This window comes from Pseudopodoces humilis, chromosome 2 (assembly GCF_049639895.1).
Source record: "Pseudopodoces humilis isolate 2021_Gansu_Grassland_sample_001 chromosome 2, ASM4963989v1, whole genome shotgun sequence".
NCBI classification, from domain to species: domain Eukaryota; kingdom Metazoa; phylum Chordata; class Aves; order Passeriformes; family Paridae; genus Pseudopodoces; species Pseudopodoces humilis.
The window spans coordinates 113,324,827-113,340,839 of NC_142201.1; the positions used below are offsets into that span (position 1 = coordinate 113,324,827).

Consider the following 16,013-nt stretch of genomic DNA (forward strand, 5'->3'; position numbering starts at 1 on the left):
GGGAGAGAGGAAGCCTTCGACAGCCCCAGGAACATTCCCTGATTTACTGCAAACTCCCTCTGGATTGCCAATCCTTGTTCACTGTCAGGTGCAATTCACTGAGCCTTTAGAGGACGGGTTTATTCGGAAACTGAACTTTATATCCACTCAGGAAAATAATCAGGAACTTCAGAGAGAGTTAAAATAGTGAGCATAAGCAGGGCTAAAATAATATCTGTATTTCCTGTTTTAATTAAAACATGCCTGCAGGGCATGCCATTGATTTTGGCATATGAGAATACCACTACCAGCTTAATATATGATGGTACATAATTGGATTTTACTAAAAGTTCTGCTCTTTCATATAGTAGATTTTAGAAACTAATTATTACTGGCCTTTTGTTCCAGGTATTCACAACATTGATGGAAGAATAAAAAGCATTTAGGATATAAATAGGAGGACAGGGACAATACTGTTCATTAAAAGGGGAACAAATCCAGCCTGTTTTCGTAGAGTCCAACCCACAGTCTTCTCTCCAAGATATTTTTCCTGCCCAAAATTCCCATAACCATGACCAGAAATCCCATCACCAAAATGCCACAATGCTGCTTTCACTTTCTCTCTCAGGACTGTGCTTCCCCAACATCCCACGGGTACAACACCGGGTGTACATCCTGAAACTGTGGCTGCCCCACCCTTGGAATTGTTCCAGGCCAGGTTGGATGGGGCTTGGAGCAACCTGAGATAGTGCAAAGTGTCCCTGCCCATGGGCTTTGAGGTCCCTTCCAATCCACACCATTCCATGATTTTATGGTAACACAGATGTTCCTCCCACTCCTCCTTTGCGGTTCCTTGACAAATGCAGGTGATTAAAGGATGCTTGGTGATTTACACAGCCAGGGACATGCTCTGTGACACACACAGCTCAGAGACACACAGCCCTTTACAGGCACTCACAGCAACCTCAGCCTATTCCAGAAATTAATAGGCACTTAAAAAAACAAGACAAGGAAGCAGTAGTAAAAAATTACAGCAAATTATCTTTCAAAAGTCAGTTCCAAATCTCCAATTTTTCTTATTTACATTATTATTATACCTAAAAGAAAACACATTTGCTCCTCTAGCACAGAATTACATGATTAATTTAGCAAAACACGTTTGTCAACTCCTTGTTTCACTGTAGGCCTCCAGCCCAATATTTTCTGTACAGCTACACAGATAGAGCCACCATTCATTATTCAAAGGTTTCTCTGCTGCAAACCAAAGATGTTCTGGTAAATAACACTTTGGGACTCATTACAAAGTGAGCCATGTTTGACTTTTCAATCATCACAGGTAACTCAGTTATTCATTCTTAAAATATTTTTGCTCTTTGCATATTATTCAGAGTTCTGCAGAGAAAAACCTCTGCTACAAGTCATAGGGAGAAGAGGAAAAAGAAATTCATTGTAAATTATCAGCTGCTCCTGGGAGACAGAGACACTGCAGTGTGCCAAGTCAAATTAATCCCAGACACAAAGATGTGAATAAAGCTTTAAAATCGAGATCAAGCAGGGAAATTAAATAGATCACTCAGAAAAAATAAAACTAACTTCATTTGGTACTGTATTTTACACGCTGGCCAATGGGCATTTAAAATTCCATGGTTTTGCAAAGGAAAATGCTCTTCACAGGAATGCCTGAAGCCAAAAAGAAGCCAGTGCTTACACAGAGCCTGGAGAATGCAGATGGGATTTCTCAAGTTTTATTTTAAGCAAACACATCAAGAGCAAGTTTCTGCTAAGGAAAACCAATGAAATCTGATTTAAAAAGATCTGAAACAGAATCAGAACCAAAGTGAACTGCATTCGTATTTAAATCAGCACTGGTAGATAACAGATTTTAAAAAACAACTTTTATTTAGCCCAGGGCAAGCGGTGAATTTGCAGTCTGGGCTCATCTCTCCACTCCAACCTTTTTTAATCCTGTTTTTCTTTAAATAAACCCTGTGTTTCTGAACAAGCTCAGCTCTGATGTGACTTATTAACTTGCACAGGGCTGGGCGATTAGAAAACATTTATATATTGTTGCCAATTTACACAGTGGTGTACAAACACAGAAGGAAACAGATTCCCTACCTGGAAGCACTTGGAACACAAATGAACTCCCCAAAAACCAGGGTAAATCAGAGTTTGGTGTGACCTGGCAGCTCTAGAAATCAGGGGCACAAAAAAGTGTCACTGAGGGCAAAACAGGCAAGAAATTGAGAGTGAACTAAAACCTTATGGAAAGTTAATACACAAGGGCTTGGTGCTTTAGAGATTCACAAACAAGGAGTTTAAGTGTAAAAAATTAAACAGAAAAATGCTCTGTATCAAATATTTCCATAAATACTGGAAGGAAGTTTTAGTTCAAGTCATTTCACTGCTAAATAAGGGATTTTAGTACTTTGACAACTGAGAAAGATATTCTGTCACTAATGTAGAGGTAAAAATAAATCAAAACATACATGAAATATGAAAAAATCATCACTGAGTGAGATGACATCTCCCTCTTTTCCAAATGAGAATCTAATTTGTTTGGGAAAGGAAGACAGAAAGGCAGGTTTAGAAGTTAAAAACAAATATAGTGCTGATTAAAGGCAGGGAAGATCTACCTGAAATCACAACATTGAACACAGCAAAAGAGGATTCACTGAAACCATCAACATGAGATATTCAACATGTGGGTAAGAAAAGCCAGGGATGACCAAAAACTGAATCACCTATGGCAAAGCTTTCTGAAAAATCAAGACTCATAAAAACAAAGATACCACCTAAAACCACACTGACAGAATCCCACCTTAGCAGCAGCACATGAATGATTTAATGAGCCCATATGCAAGCAGGGATAATTATAAAATAATGTGGGGTTGCATGGTATTGATGTAAATGAGGGACAATCCACGGCACTAAAACTTTAATCAATACCCTAAAACCATGCAGGACTTTGGTTTGTGTCCCAGTCTTCTGATTCCTGTGAAATCCGATCACAATTCATCCTGAGCTTACAAAAACCACTTGCACAAGGTCACCTTGGCACTGGAACTGCTCTGTGGATTTTTATTTTTATTACTATTTGGTAGTGGATCTGCACGTCCAAGGAAATACATCTTCCAGACACTCTGAAAGGCAGCAGTGGCAGCTCTTCATTTTTTTTGTCATTCCCCACTCCCACAACAGGGAAATTTCTGGGCACCTTGCCAAATTATATTTAATTAAAAGCTCCTCTGCTTTTGATTCTTTAGTAATTTGGTTACCAGCTCCATCGACCACCTACATGGGGAAAGGAATTTAATATAAAAGTGGTTTTCTCTGGCGTTTACAGAACTGATGACAGTATAATCTGGAGCAGGGAGACAGCTGGCAGTGCAGTTAGAGAGGGAAAACACTGAAAAAGTTGAGATAGAAAAAGACCAAATCAATGGAGCACACTGATGCTGTACAAATGGCATTTATTTTAGTTCATCAGCTGGCAAACCAAAGTGCTTTCTTCAGCAGACAGGAAGCTCTCCCCGAGAACCTGAATCATTATTTAGTATTAATTTAGTATTAATACCTCAATAATCCATCAATTCCTGTGTTGAAGCTCCATTTCAAGAAGAAAGAAAGAGAAGATCTTTCATTAATAGGACATCTCCTGCAAAAAGGACATTAAAAGGACACCTCCTCAAAAGAAGGCTGATTAAACACATCCTAATCAGATACACACCAAGGGAAGGTACTAATATTTCTTGGATAATAAAAGCTAAAGAGTTTACCAGTTCTTTTTATTTCAAGGCTGGACTGGCTCTTTTTTAAATGGTGGAAAAATATCTCTGATCTTACTTATCAGGAGGCTCCGATCTTGGATTTAAACACCTGACGTATCAAAAATGATGAGTGGTCTCCCTGATAACGAGTGAAGTGGGATCTATATCCCACAAAACCACCTGCCAAGTGACAGTGCAGCAGCCAAAAGAGTTCCTGAGGATTCTTCCCTGAAATTGGTGAAGAAAAGTGAATTTCAACCTCACAAATCTGAGCAGGGTAAGGAGAACCAATACAGCTGATACCTCTAGAAGAGCTGCCACTGTGCTTTCAGGAAATGGAAAACCAGACAGAATTATGGGATGGGCTTGGACACACACTCACATGTTCTATTATTTTTGCTGGAAAACGCTTTTTAAATGTACGGAACAGAATGCTTAAAGCTTTGAGATGCTGTGAGAAAAAAAAATCCCCAAATACCCAAAAGCTCTGAATGTATCTGAACAGTGGAATTCTCACGGGCTGTATCCCTCCTGAACACACAGGCTGATTCCATCAGCCAGCCAGGCCACATCCCTGCTCCCACCAAGGCTAAATTCCAGCAGTACTTCCTCAGCACGTCCTAATCCTGCCATGAATCAGCAAACATTTCACGCTCCTGAACCTGGAAAAACTGCAAGAATCATCAGGAAGAGGCTCTGTCAAACACGGCACCAGAAAGAGTAAATCTGTTTATTCCCGTTATATACAACGCTGGGAGGACTGGAGTTGGTGGAATTTTACAAGTGGCTTAGAGATGAAAATATCACTGCTCAGTGAAGAGAATTTTTTTATTATTTGTAACGATATGACTCAAATTTAGCTACATTCAATATCTGCATTTGGAAGCTGAGCCTCACTTCAGCTCTGTGGCTTCCCAAGAACATTTTAGGAACTGGAATTATTTCCCAGGAGGTTGTTTGCAGCATTCCTCCTTTACAAGTTCTTTGCCTCATTTCTTTATGCCTGACACACATAGGGGAAAAACCCAAACAAAACCAGTAGATAAGCCATATGAACTTGCAAAACATGTAGTGTGAGGTGTTGGTTTTTTTTTAAGATTCAAGAGCTCAACTTACTAACCCACAGCAAAACTCCTTTTTCTCATGGATTTTTCCCCAGAAAGAAGTTTTAAGAAACTAAGGAGTCATGGCACAAGCGTGAAGGTCACCATAAAGCCGGCAAGACAAGACACACTGCTAAAAAAATAAACACCACCCACCTACACCAACCACACAACTTTTAGCATTTATTGGTGTGTAATTATTGCTACAGAGGAAATCAGCTTTGAAGTCAAAAATTATAATTTCTTCATCTTGAATCATTGAATATTGGGTGTTTGGAGTCATAAGGATAACCAATTTCTTCGTTATTTGGAGGAAAAGAAGATATTCTTTTTATATAATATTTCTACCACATATATTCAATATTCCGTATGGTTTTTGTCCTTTTTCTATGGAACAAGTACAGAGCTCTTTGCAGGCAAAAAAAAAAAAGTGATAGGATGTAGTTTTAGCAACATCTCAGTATTTCCTCAAGATACTGCTAAGAATTCTTGGTGGAACCCCCAACCAAAACCCTTTTGCAGAAGACTTCCCTGCACCTTGGGTCACATTTCCAGATTGTTATGTGAGGGGGATTGTGCTTCCTAAAGGTCTAACATACAACCTGCAGGCTACAGGAATAATCAAAAATAAACATTTTGATGTATTCCAGCTGTTTCTGACTCTCCATGACCCCTTTTAGGTGACAGCAGCAGCTGAACAGAGACCTCCAGACTTTTCATTTGAAGGGAAACACCGTGAAGGAATAAAAGGGAAACTGTGTTTAAAGGAACTTTGGAATCTTCTGAGAAGCCTCCCTTGGCCACCATTTGGGAGAAAACCTCTTGCTCCCAACTCTGAGGAATAATTGATAAACTTGATCCTTGGCTGTGGGGTGTCAGAGCAGAGGAGAGTTATGGCCTTGCAGGATTTTCTATCCCCTCCCAGCAGCAGGTGCATATTTCCAGCATCTTTTCAGAACTCAAGCACTAAAAATGGGTGCATAGACCCAAAAATTTCCTTTCCCCCCTCAATTTTCACTTAACATCCTTATTTGAGTATTTATATATATATATATATAAAAGAGGTTATATGATTCTTCTTATATAAAGTAAACAATTTTAGCATCACCTGGTAATAGCTGTATAATTGAAAACTCTTTAAAAAGGTAAGTAGTGTATTATCTACATTATTCACTTTTATGAACACAGAAAAAGTAATCCTGCTTACAAATTCCACTCCCAAGCACATTTACTGGAGGGCATTCATAGAGATGCTTTGCTCTACCTTAAGTGAACATAAATTATCAGGCAAAACAAAACCAGAAAGCCAACACAAGACAGAAAATACCTTTCAAGATGCTGCTATAAATACAAGAAAACCCCATGAGATAGGAAAAATGCAAATTTTTGGCCAGCCTATTTGGCTAGACAATCAAAAAGCAAACACAGAAGTACCTGGCATCCTGAAGAGAAATAAATCCAGAAAACCCAGGAGCTCACAAATTTCACGTCTCAAAAAATGTAACCAGCCCTTGGTACTTTTATTTTTTTTTTTTAAATTACCTCTTTATGGCTTCTGAAGGTAAAAAAAAGCTCTGAGCTATATCTGGACACAAGCAGAGCTAAGAAAACCAGTGCTGAGATGTTTTTTCATAAATCTGTAGGCTTCCTCCTACTCAATTAGTTTCTGTTTGCAACCAGTATGAAATATGATTTTATTTTTGTTGAAAATATGACAAACTACCCTTTAAACTGCAAAAGGCAGTGAAGAGTATATTGCTAGAGAAATGAGCAGCAGGCAGGATATCTGCCTAACAGAAAACACAGAGTAATATCAAAAATTTAAAAAGGGATAGCAGGAATACTCTATACCATCATCAATACAATTCTGGTGACTGAAAAAAATGTTTTACATCTATAAAGTAAAATATAAATCTATGTTAAGGTTCGGTTCCTGTACTATACCTACACTGGATTTGCCCTGCCTCAGTGTTTAGTGATGTTGATGTACATACAACTTACCCATCAAACCCAATTTTAAAATGTTTTCTCAATAAAACAGAAGTTAATTTATTTTTAAATATATGGAAATCTCCCAATATAAAACTTGTTGCACTGGCTTATTTTATTTTCTGTGGAAAACCCAGAAAACTGATTAATAATAACTCCATGAATAACAACCAAACACTACTAAAATAAAATAGCACCAATCCAGTAATAAAGTGGAGCCTATCATCGGAATGGGATGCCAGCCACTTACAGTTTTCCAGAATCCAGCTGGACAAGCATTTCTCCTTATCTAAAGCACCAAGATGTTCAAATATTGTTACTTATTCCTTTTAAAATGATATGGAAGGGAATGCCCCAGCTGAGCTTCACTGCTGGCCGCACACACCATGAAACAGAACAATAAATGTTTGAAGCAACTGTTTGGAGAGCTCTCAGAAATAATCCCTAGGATCTAAAAGTTGATGGCTTCCCTTTCTCCCTCTTCATTTTTTGGGAGCATAAGCTGGTGCAAGGCCTTTATCTGTATAAAACTGAACAAGTCTCCTACTGTGGATGCAGGGTCTGACACTGAATAATCATTTAAGAGAGATCTGACTTAAAAATTCTCTGCTGGGTTTGGTTTTTGGCTTTTTTTTTTTTTTTTTTGGAGCTGTCAACACATCCTGGTTTATCCAGGTCTGAAAGCAAACTTCCAAGGCTGGAAAGAGGAAGAAGAGAGTGTAATTGTTTAAAAAGAACACATCTACTTTTACCCTTTAAGTAATCTAAGACAAACAGCTACAGTAGCCAAGAAGCTCTTCCCAGTTTTCCTTACATCCATCTAATGAACTCCTGAGGGTCCAACATGAAATCTGGATCCCTGGGGTCAGGGATTTTTGCTCTAGAATGGAAAGGATGACAGGCTGTCCCTGCAAACCCGTATTCAGGCCTTTTTACAGCGTGAACACAAGTTTATGTGTTTAATTATTGAACAGTAAATAAAATGAGTTGGTTTTTGTTTTTTAGGGTTTTTTCAATTATTTATTTATTCTTCTTAATTTAACCAGTGGAGAGCAGTAAAATTAAGGTAACATGATCTGAGACACATGAAAAGGAAGAATAACTTTTCAGAAATATCACTACCTGAAATACATAAATTACACATAGCCCAAAACCATTTTGGTTACTGTGCATGAGGTGCAATCAATTTTCAAAGTCCCAGAGAAAAAAGGAACACCATCTCTTATGAACCACCTCTCTGTGCCCAACATTTAACAACCAGCTGAACCAGCTGAATTGGAGAAGATTTAATCAGCTGAATCAACCAACTGAACTATACAAAGAATGACACTCTCCATATTTTTATTTCTTATGTGGGTTATTTTTTCTTTTTAATTAAACTCTCCTGAGTACCATTTTCAGGCAAACTGGTAATTGCTGTTTTCCCTAACTTTTGATTCTTTTTGGTTCTTTTGATTGTAATAGAGAAGGTGCTTATTATTAGGTAAAGAGGCAGAGTTATGTTGGATACAAAGGATTTGTTTTTTTCCAATTGATGGCTCCAGAACAAATGGAGGGCTAACAGAGAAGGAAAAATACAAGGAAGAATATACAAGGAAGAAAATGCAAGGAAGGGATGATGGGTGATGTTCATGCACCAAATATTTGCCTTCTTACCCAGAAGCTTTAGGGATTTAAAAATCCCCAACCAACCACCCCCAAACCCACATCCAGAGAATTCCTGGGTGTACTGACTGCTCGTAGGTCCCTGCACAGCCATGTCCAGCACTGGTCTGCAAACCAGGATGCATTTCCTGAGGAACTGATACCAACCCCAAAGCTGGGAGAAGAACATGGCAACACCTTTATCAGGGGGCTGGGAAAATGGAGCAGGGAAAACAGCCAAGGAGTGATTCAGGCAGGGCCTGGGCTCTCAAACAGCCCTGAGAACAAAGACATTTTTCCTGAGGGATGCAGTTTGGGAACCAAGATGCTTAAAGATTTTCCAAGGGATAAAAGGGATAAGGGCATCACCAAACTACAGTTTGGTTAAGGAGACTGGAACAGGCAACCTCCAGGAATCTCCTCCACCCAAAGAACTCTGAGCTGAACGTGTATGAGGTGTGGAAAGGCATGAAATGAAAGAGTATTGTACTCCCAGGACAAGATAGAAGGAAATACATGGAAAAGGAACCCAAAGAGAGGTGGAGCAGCCTTGGCAGGGTACGGCTGGCACGGACTCGTGACTCAGAGCTGGTATCACTGCTACTTTGGAGGCCTGAAGTTTCCACTGTGCATATTTTTAAAGTCTTGTGACTCTCCTGCCCTCTTAAATCCCAGGAAAAAAAGAAAAGCAGCCGCTGGGAAGGATGACTGGGTTGAATGCGTTAGGAAAGAGCCGAGACGCTGAGGCAGCAGAGAGAAAACGATGCCCACAGAAGCAGCTCATGGATAACTCCACAGGCTGCAGGATCCACTGCCTGGCTCACTGGTGAAGCTGAGTGGCCAAGCAAAGAGCAGCTCTGAAGAATAAAGTTTTTCATCTGCAAGCAGAACCACTTACAAGGATCCGAATTCCAGGCCCTGGATGCTTCTGAGCACAGTAATCGGAAAGAAAAATAACAGCTAAAAGCAGGCTCAGAGAAACTTGCTTGCATCAGTTCAGCAAAAAATGGGGTTTCTTTATGAAGGGCTTTCTTTGTAGGAATAGAGTAATTCTAAGCTTAGCAGCCCCTTTATAAGGAACTAGATGTTTTCACTGAAAATAGAAGCTGACAGTCCTCCTCTGTTCTTAGAGAAATATTATTTTAACCTAAAGAATTCCATAAAAACTGTAGCAGATAGCTAAGCATTTTTAAAAGGCTGCCTTTTAAAATTCTTTTTAAATGGACTAATACTACAGTGTTGGGCATTTTCATTTTTCTTCTAACAGAACAACCAGTGAGACAAGACCAAAATCAGATATCCCACTTTAAGTTCTGACATGTGTGTTTCTTGGAGACGGAAAAGTACACGAACAACTGAATGCAAAATCTACATAAAAAGAGAAGGTCAACGATAATATTGTTTGGAATGTCACTCATAGACCCACAGTCTTTGTTCCAGGCAAAGTATATTATATTAAATGTTAAACGGACATTTAATATAGAGAATTCTAAAGAGCTTCTTGTTTGGGGGAGAAAAGAGAAACGTGCACTAAGAGGTTGAACTGTGACAAGTGCAGAATAGTATCAATAATCCCATTATAACACCTGATTTGTCAAACTTGTCTCTACAAGTTATTCTAAAATTCACAATAGTGCTCCTAACCATTTATGAAATGGAGCAGATCAGTCTTTGTGGCCTTCACGGCCACTGATTCTCCATGCTTTGTCAGGAAGAATGGCCTGAATAGCCACGGAGTCCTACACTTCATTTTCCTGCCCCGCTTATGGATATCCCGGTGCTGTGAATGGAGAACATAATCCAAAGGTAGCACCAGGCAGGTGTTTTCTTTCTGGAAGCAGCAAGTTCTGCTGATTTATTGTGCGCCACCATGGCTGAAAGGACCGAACCAGGACATCAATATGTATGATCTCCACGCCAGGCAGTGACTGCAAAGTGCTACAGATCCTCTCCCAAAAAATGGAAAGTTAGTCATGCTGAGATTTGAAACAAATGAACCAAACTGTTTCAGGTATATCTGAAATCACATGCATTCCACACTAAACATGAGATTTTTCAGGAATATGGCAAGGAACAAAGACTGAAAGTGTTTGCTCATGACCCAGGTTGAAACACAGGTCTTACTCTGAGTTTTTTTACCTAATGAATTCAGAGCTCGTTTAGAAAACACTAGTGATTACCCAAAAGAAATTAAGTCACAGATTCCCAGAATGGCTTGGGCTGGAAGGGACCTTGAAAATCACCCAGTGCCACCCTGCCACAGGCAGGGAACACCTCCCACTATCCCAGGTTGCTCCAAGCTCTGTCCTTGGACACTGCCAGGGATCCAGGGGCAGTCACAGCTTCTCTGGGCACCCTGTTCCATGCCCTCACCTCCCTCACAGGGAACAATTCATGGGTATAAACCAAAGATATCATCTCCAAGCAAGTATCTGCTCCTTCTGAAGGCTCCACACACCCTCCCTGGTTCCCAGGGTCCATGAAAGAGCAGGAGGAAGCCCATGGGAAGCAGCACAGTTTGTTTACAAGCAAACCTGCCTGACACAGTCATCTATGACAGACAGGATCAACCACAGCAAGATTCCGAAGGAAGGAAAAAGAGGAGCCTCACAGCCCTTAAGGATCCATGGGGGAATATGACTCAGTGCAGGAATAGGCCTGAATGGCTCTGGCATTTTTGCTATTGGATCCAGAGGTTTCTTGGATACAGCTTTTCCCCCTCCCCCAAGTAGATGTGCCAACCAAGCTTCAGGGATCAACATCCAAAGTAAAGCCACACACGAAGCTTCCGTGGGTCTGCTGCCTTCTCCTACAGAAATTCCTGCAACAGGAAAGGTGGAATGTTCAAGGCAGACCTTGGATCATAGGATTCCAGTAGCTGTTCTCTCTGTACAGGTAAGATGAGCTCTGCTAAGAGAAAGAGGTGGCACATTCACACAGCCACCACTGGGAGAAAAGGGACCTTGGATAAAGACCAGCACAAAGTCTCCTCCAGGCTCTGGGCTGGGAGAAGAACATTCCCCAGGGCTGGTGGACAAAACCAGGATTTTCATATTCAATTAAACCAGCACACTGAATGCCTGCTAAAATGGTCTTCAACACTACCACCAAAACAGCAAGAAGGTACCTCAAAGCTCTGCCACAACTTTGGGTAGCACAGGTGAAGCACCTCAAGCCTCCAGAATCACTTCGCACAGGCTGGGTTTGTTTGTTTGTTTTTGGAATATTTTGTCTGTCTTTTAAAACAGACACAATGATAAAACCGACACTTGTAGACACTCAGTGAGTTCATTCCTGGAAAAAGATTTCAGTCTGAGCTTTTCCTAATGTTTCCTACAGAAAGTTTGAAAATACGATTAATGCATGGATGGGTTTCAAAGCAATTTGTTGTCTTTCAAATGAATTGCTATCAAATATATCCAGATACAGCAGCCATTCAGCTCAGGGTACCCAGGATGGAAATTTCAACCTAATGCACTCATGTGCTACAAGTGAAAGTTTCTCTGCAGAGAAATCAAGGAATGACAGCTAAACTCTTTCCTAAGATAAGCCTGAGATAAAAGATAAACCAACTTAGTTTCTGCACATGGGCTAATTACAAACTAAACTCTCCTCACAGGATCTGGAATACAGAAGTCAAAGACCCTAATTCCCTAAAAAATGAAGTGTCCTAGGTCTTATAAATATATCTTACATACATACACACAAAATAATTTCCCAGTTTTTTCTTAAATTACTGCATGATTACAAAAGTCATCGATGTCACCATCAAACAAAACCGAGACAGATGTCTTAACTAACACAGAAATACTCTAGAGGGAGGTTTAGCACTGCAGTAACTCTGAAATCATCCTCACAGGAAGAAACAAGTAACTTAAGTTCATCTGTTAACAAAACAGCTCCTGAGCAGTCAACCCACGGCTGCTCCTTGTTTGTCCCCAAGTCGGGGACCCACCCTTAAAATCCACAATCTCTTCCTGCTCTCCCACAGCAACCTCCTGTATACTTTGGGATTAAAAAATCCAACCCATTCTGCCCAGACTGCAGGGAATAATGATCTAATGGAAAGCTGCTTGCTGGGTTTGCAGGGCAGGTACCTCAGGTTATTTTTTCCTGCCGCTTCAGGGGCTCTGTAGCTCGGAGGCAGAGGAAAGACTTTGCTTCACACTGAATTTTTTTTTTTTGTATTCCAAGCCTGTTGTAAGGCTGTGTTTGCCATGCTGCAGCTGCTTTGTCTGGTGGGATTTAAGAATCAATCCAGGTGACTGGTGTTCCATGCCGACAGGGTTCTATTTACAGAACCATTTACAGCACCATTCCCAAATCTCCCAGCTGTTCCTGCACAATGTTTGCCATCCTCCTGCTCCTACAGTCACCACTGAAATGCTGCAATAAATCAGTGTATTTTCAAAAGAGTTTATTTCCATTCTATCAGAGACTTGTGTTATTTTGGCTAAAATTCCCTCCATTTCTCTCATTCCTTACGAGGGAAATACCATCACCTTTCCAGCCTTCACAGGATAAAGATAAATCAGTTAATTTTCACAAAGTGTTGGAATACATGATAAAGAACAGCAAAGAAAAAAAATGAGCCATGGCAGAAGGTACTGAGACATGGTGGGTATGTCTGATTTTAACCCTTACAATTTTAATCCTCTGATAAATTGTTCAAAAGGCCACTCAGCAGCTTGGCACCCTTTTCAGGATAAGGTAAAAGAAATGGTCCGCTTCTACTTTGATTTTAAAGGAAAACCACTACATTCTGGTAAATACATGAATAAGTTACATATAATATATATAAAGATATAAAATAAATCATGCTATGTTTATTTATTATCTGCTTTATATACATGCACACATTATACAGACAAAAACTGCCACAGGAATATTGTCGTTTTTTAGGAAATATTAATGCATATATTCTGATGTCTTGAAATGAGTGTGTTTTCTAGGTCTGGTGAGACAGAGGGTGAGGGAAATGGGTAAAGGTGACCATGGTGTCTGCTTACATCCACTTCCCCTGCTCCTCTCACTCCATCTCCAGCTGCTTTTCCCTCTCACATCCATTCCACCTCATTTAAGGCTCCTCTCCTGACCACCACCATGGATATGAGGAGCTGCCAATGGGACTGTGTGGCTATAAACTACATTAACTTTTCTCCACATTTGAAAATGTTTTAAATGCATGAAGTTTTCTCAGTGCCACAGACACAGCAATCAACACCGAGTGCCCTGTCCCCTCCTGATGACAGATAAGCTGGTTTTACTGAGCACCCACAGCTCTTCAATGTTAATTTGACCTCTGAAATATACAGAGAGGAGAAAAAATATCCTAACAATTACTGCCTCTTCTAAAAACAACCTGAGCAGATACTTCTACTTGTGTCTCACTTAAAATGTAGCTCAGGGAATGGGCTCTTCCACCTTTTTTGTATAACATCAGTGCCTTTAGCTGAGGTACTACAATTAGAATCTTATTAGCATGCAGGGAAACTCAACCTCCTTGAGGTTACTTGCAAATTCCAAGGGGCCAGGCCATGCTGATTGCCTGGAGTCACGTTTTACTCTGAAACAATGATAATGAAACATCAAGCAAAACCAAAACATGACAAGGAAGGTCATCTGTGTGTTCCCAGACTGTGAGAAGCCGGTCTCTTGAGCTAAAAGTGTGAAATAATAGTAACTGCAGCAGAGATGCATTTATGATCTCATGAAAAACCCCAAAAAACCAACATTTTACCTATTTAACATACGGGGTAAAACGAATTTTTTGTCGGTAGCAGCAAAAGCACACATTCAGAAAACTGTTTTTTTACCATAAGAGTGTTCTCAGCCATTGATTTCAGGCAGCTTATTAATCATGGAGAACAGCTAATAATAACAATATAAAATTGCAATTTAAATGCTATTAGCAGGCATACTGTTAATGGGAAATGAGAACCTTTCTAAACTCTCATTTCTGAATATTAAGGTAAGCCTCTAAGCACATATTAAGTAAAGCAAGACTAAAAATACAAGTGGAAGAGCTGAGTGCAGAATCCCAACTGATCTAGAAAACTGCAGAATTGCTGATACACTGGATCCTTCTCTCATTTATACCATGACACAGCCTAGAAAAGCCAGGAAAGAACCCAATGGAGAGGGACAAAAAGCAAAAAATAGCTCCAAAAACCTTCAAAGGCAACAGGTAGAGCCGGGTGAAAACACAACGCAAAAAAACCTGGACAAAGTAAGAGCAGGGAAATTTAAATCCAGGCCCTGTAATTCATCACATACATTTGCACCACTTACCATGTAATTAGAGGCAAGTTATAAACACTGGGCTGGGGTGTTTCACTTGCCTTTGGACAGGTTCTCCTGCTCCCAACAAAAGCACTCTGTGTTTAGAAACTTGGCACCCAAGTGCAGGGCACCAACCTACAGTTTTTTTTAAACCAACAAAGCGTTCAGTTCTGGGAAACTTATTTTCACTGGCCACCCTTCCACTGCTTCTAACTTGCCAAAAAAAAGTCAGATGTCAGAATATTCCAAATTCCCTAAGGTGACAAGAAGCATTTGGAGAGAATCTGTGAAAAGGTTTAGAAATCTGGCTTCGTAAACTACTGAGCATTTCCAGCTCCCTTTATAACTAGTTGTAAAGGAATATCCCACTGCTGATGAATGCGACTTCCCATTTATTTGGAGCACAACTTCTCTCCCCAAAAGGCTTTATGTGAAATTTTATTACCACCTCCAAAACAGAAATCCTTTTAGAGGCCCTCGAAGAAGCATCCAACGTTGTTTTGGAGCTGTGCACTTATCAGCAATCCAAGGAAGCGATCCCACAAGACTTCATTCATATCAACAGCCATTCAGTGAATCTCAAATGCTGCAGCTGCATTGCTGCAAAGCTGGGGGGGTTTAAATCCAAGGAGCTGAAAGCCTCAGTTGTTAAGTCTGAGCTTTCCGAAGTGCACAGTGTAATTATTTTTCCAACTTATCAAGACTATTCCCTAAATGCAGCGACTGTTGTGTCTCTGCATATAAAAGACATTCCCAGTGTCTAATGGAAAAATGTATTAAGAACTGGTAAATTTTCTACATCAGTTTAAAGAAATCGCTCAAGAATACACATTTTTAACCACAGCTTTGGGAGGCACCGCCATTGAAAAATTCAGGTATTTAATCAAATTTAGCTCAGCTGGCAATGGAATTGATACTTGCCAAAGCAAATTCATATCCAGAGAAAGAATGGGAGCACCAAAAACTTACGGCACTACTGTCAGTGAGTGGGCTTAATTCAGAACAAATTCCACATGATTTAGGAAGGGTTTTCAGAGGAGTTTTAAGCTGAGAAGACATGCAGAAAATCCAGCACTAAAAACCCATCCATCACAGGCACAGGAATCATCTTTTCCCAAGTGACAGTGAAGTCTGGCCCCAGAACACGTTTGCTCTGTGTGTTTTGGGGGTGAGGCAGCACTGAGGACTGAAAGGATGTTTAACATGACATCCTACAAACTGCACTTGGAAGCAGCCTAGTGACAGC

General features: G+C 40.2%; 1 protein-coding gene across 2 annotated transcripts in view; it reads right to left on the bottom strand.

Moving 5' to 3' along the window:
- Positions 1 to 16,013, bottom strand: part of FCHSD2 (FCH and double SH3 domains 2) — a 121,938-nt gene that overhangs the window by 78,594 nt on the left and 27,331 nt on the right. The gene's annotated exons all lie outside the window — the stretch shown is intronic.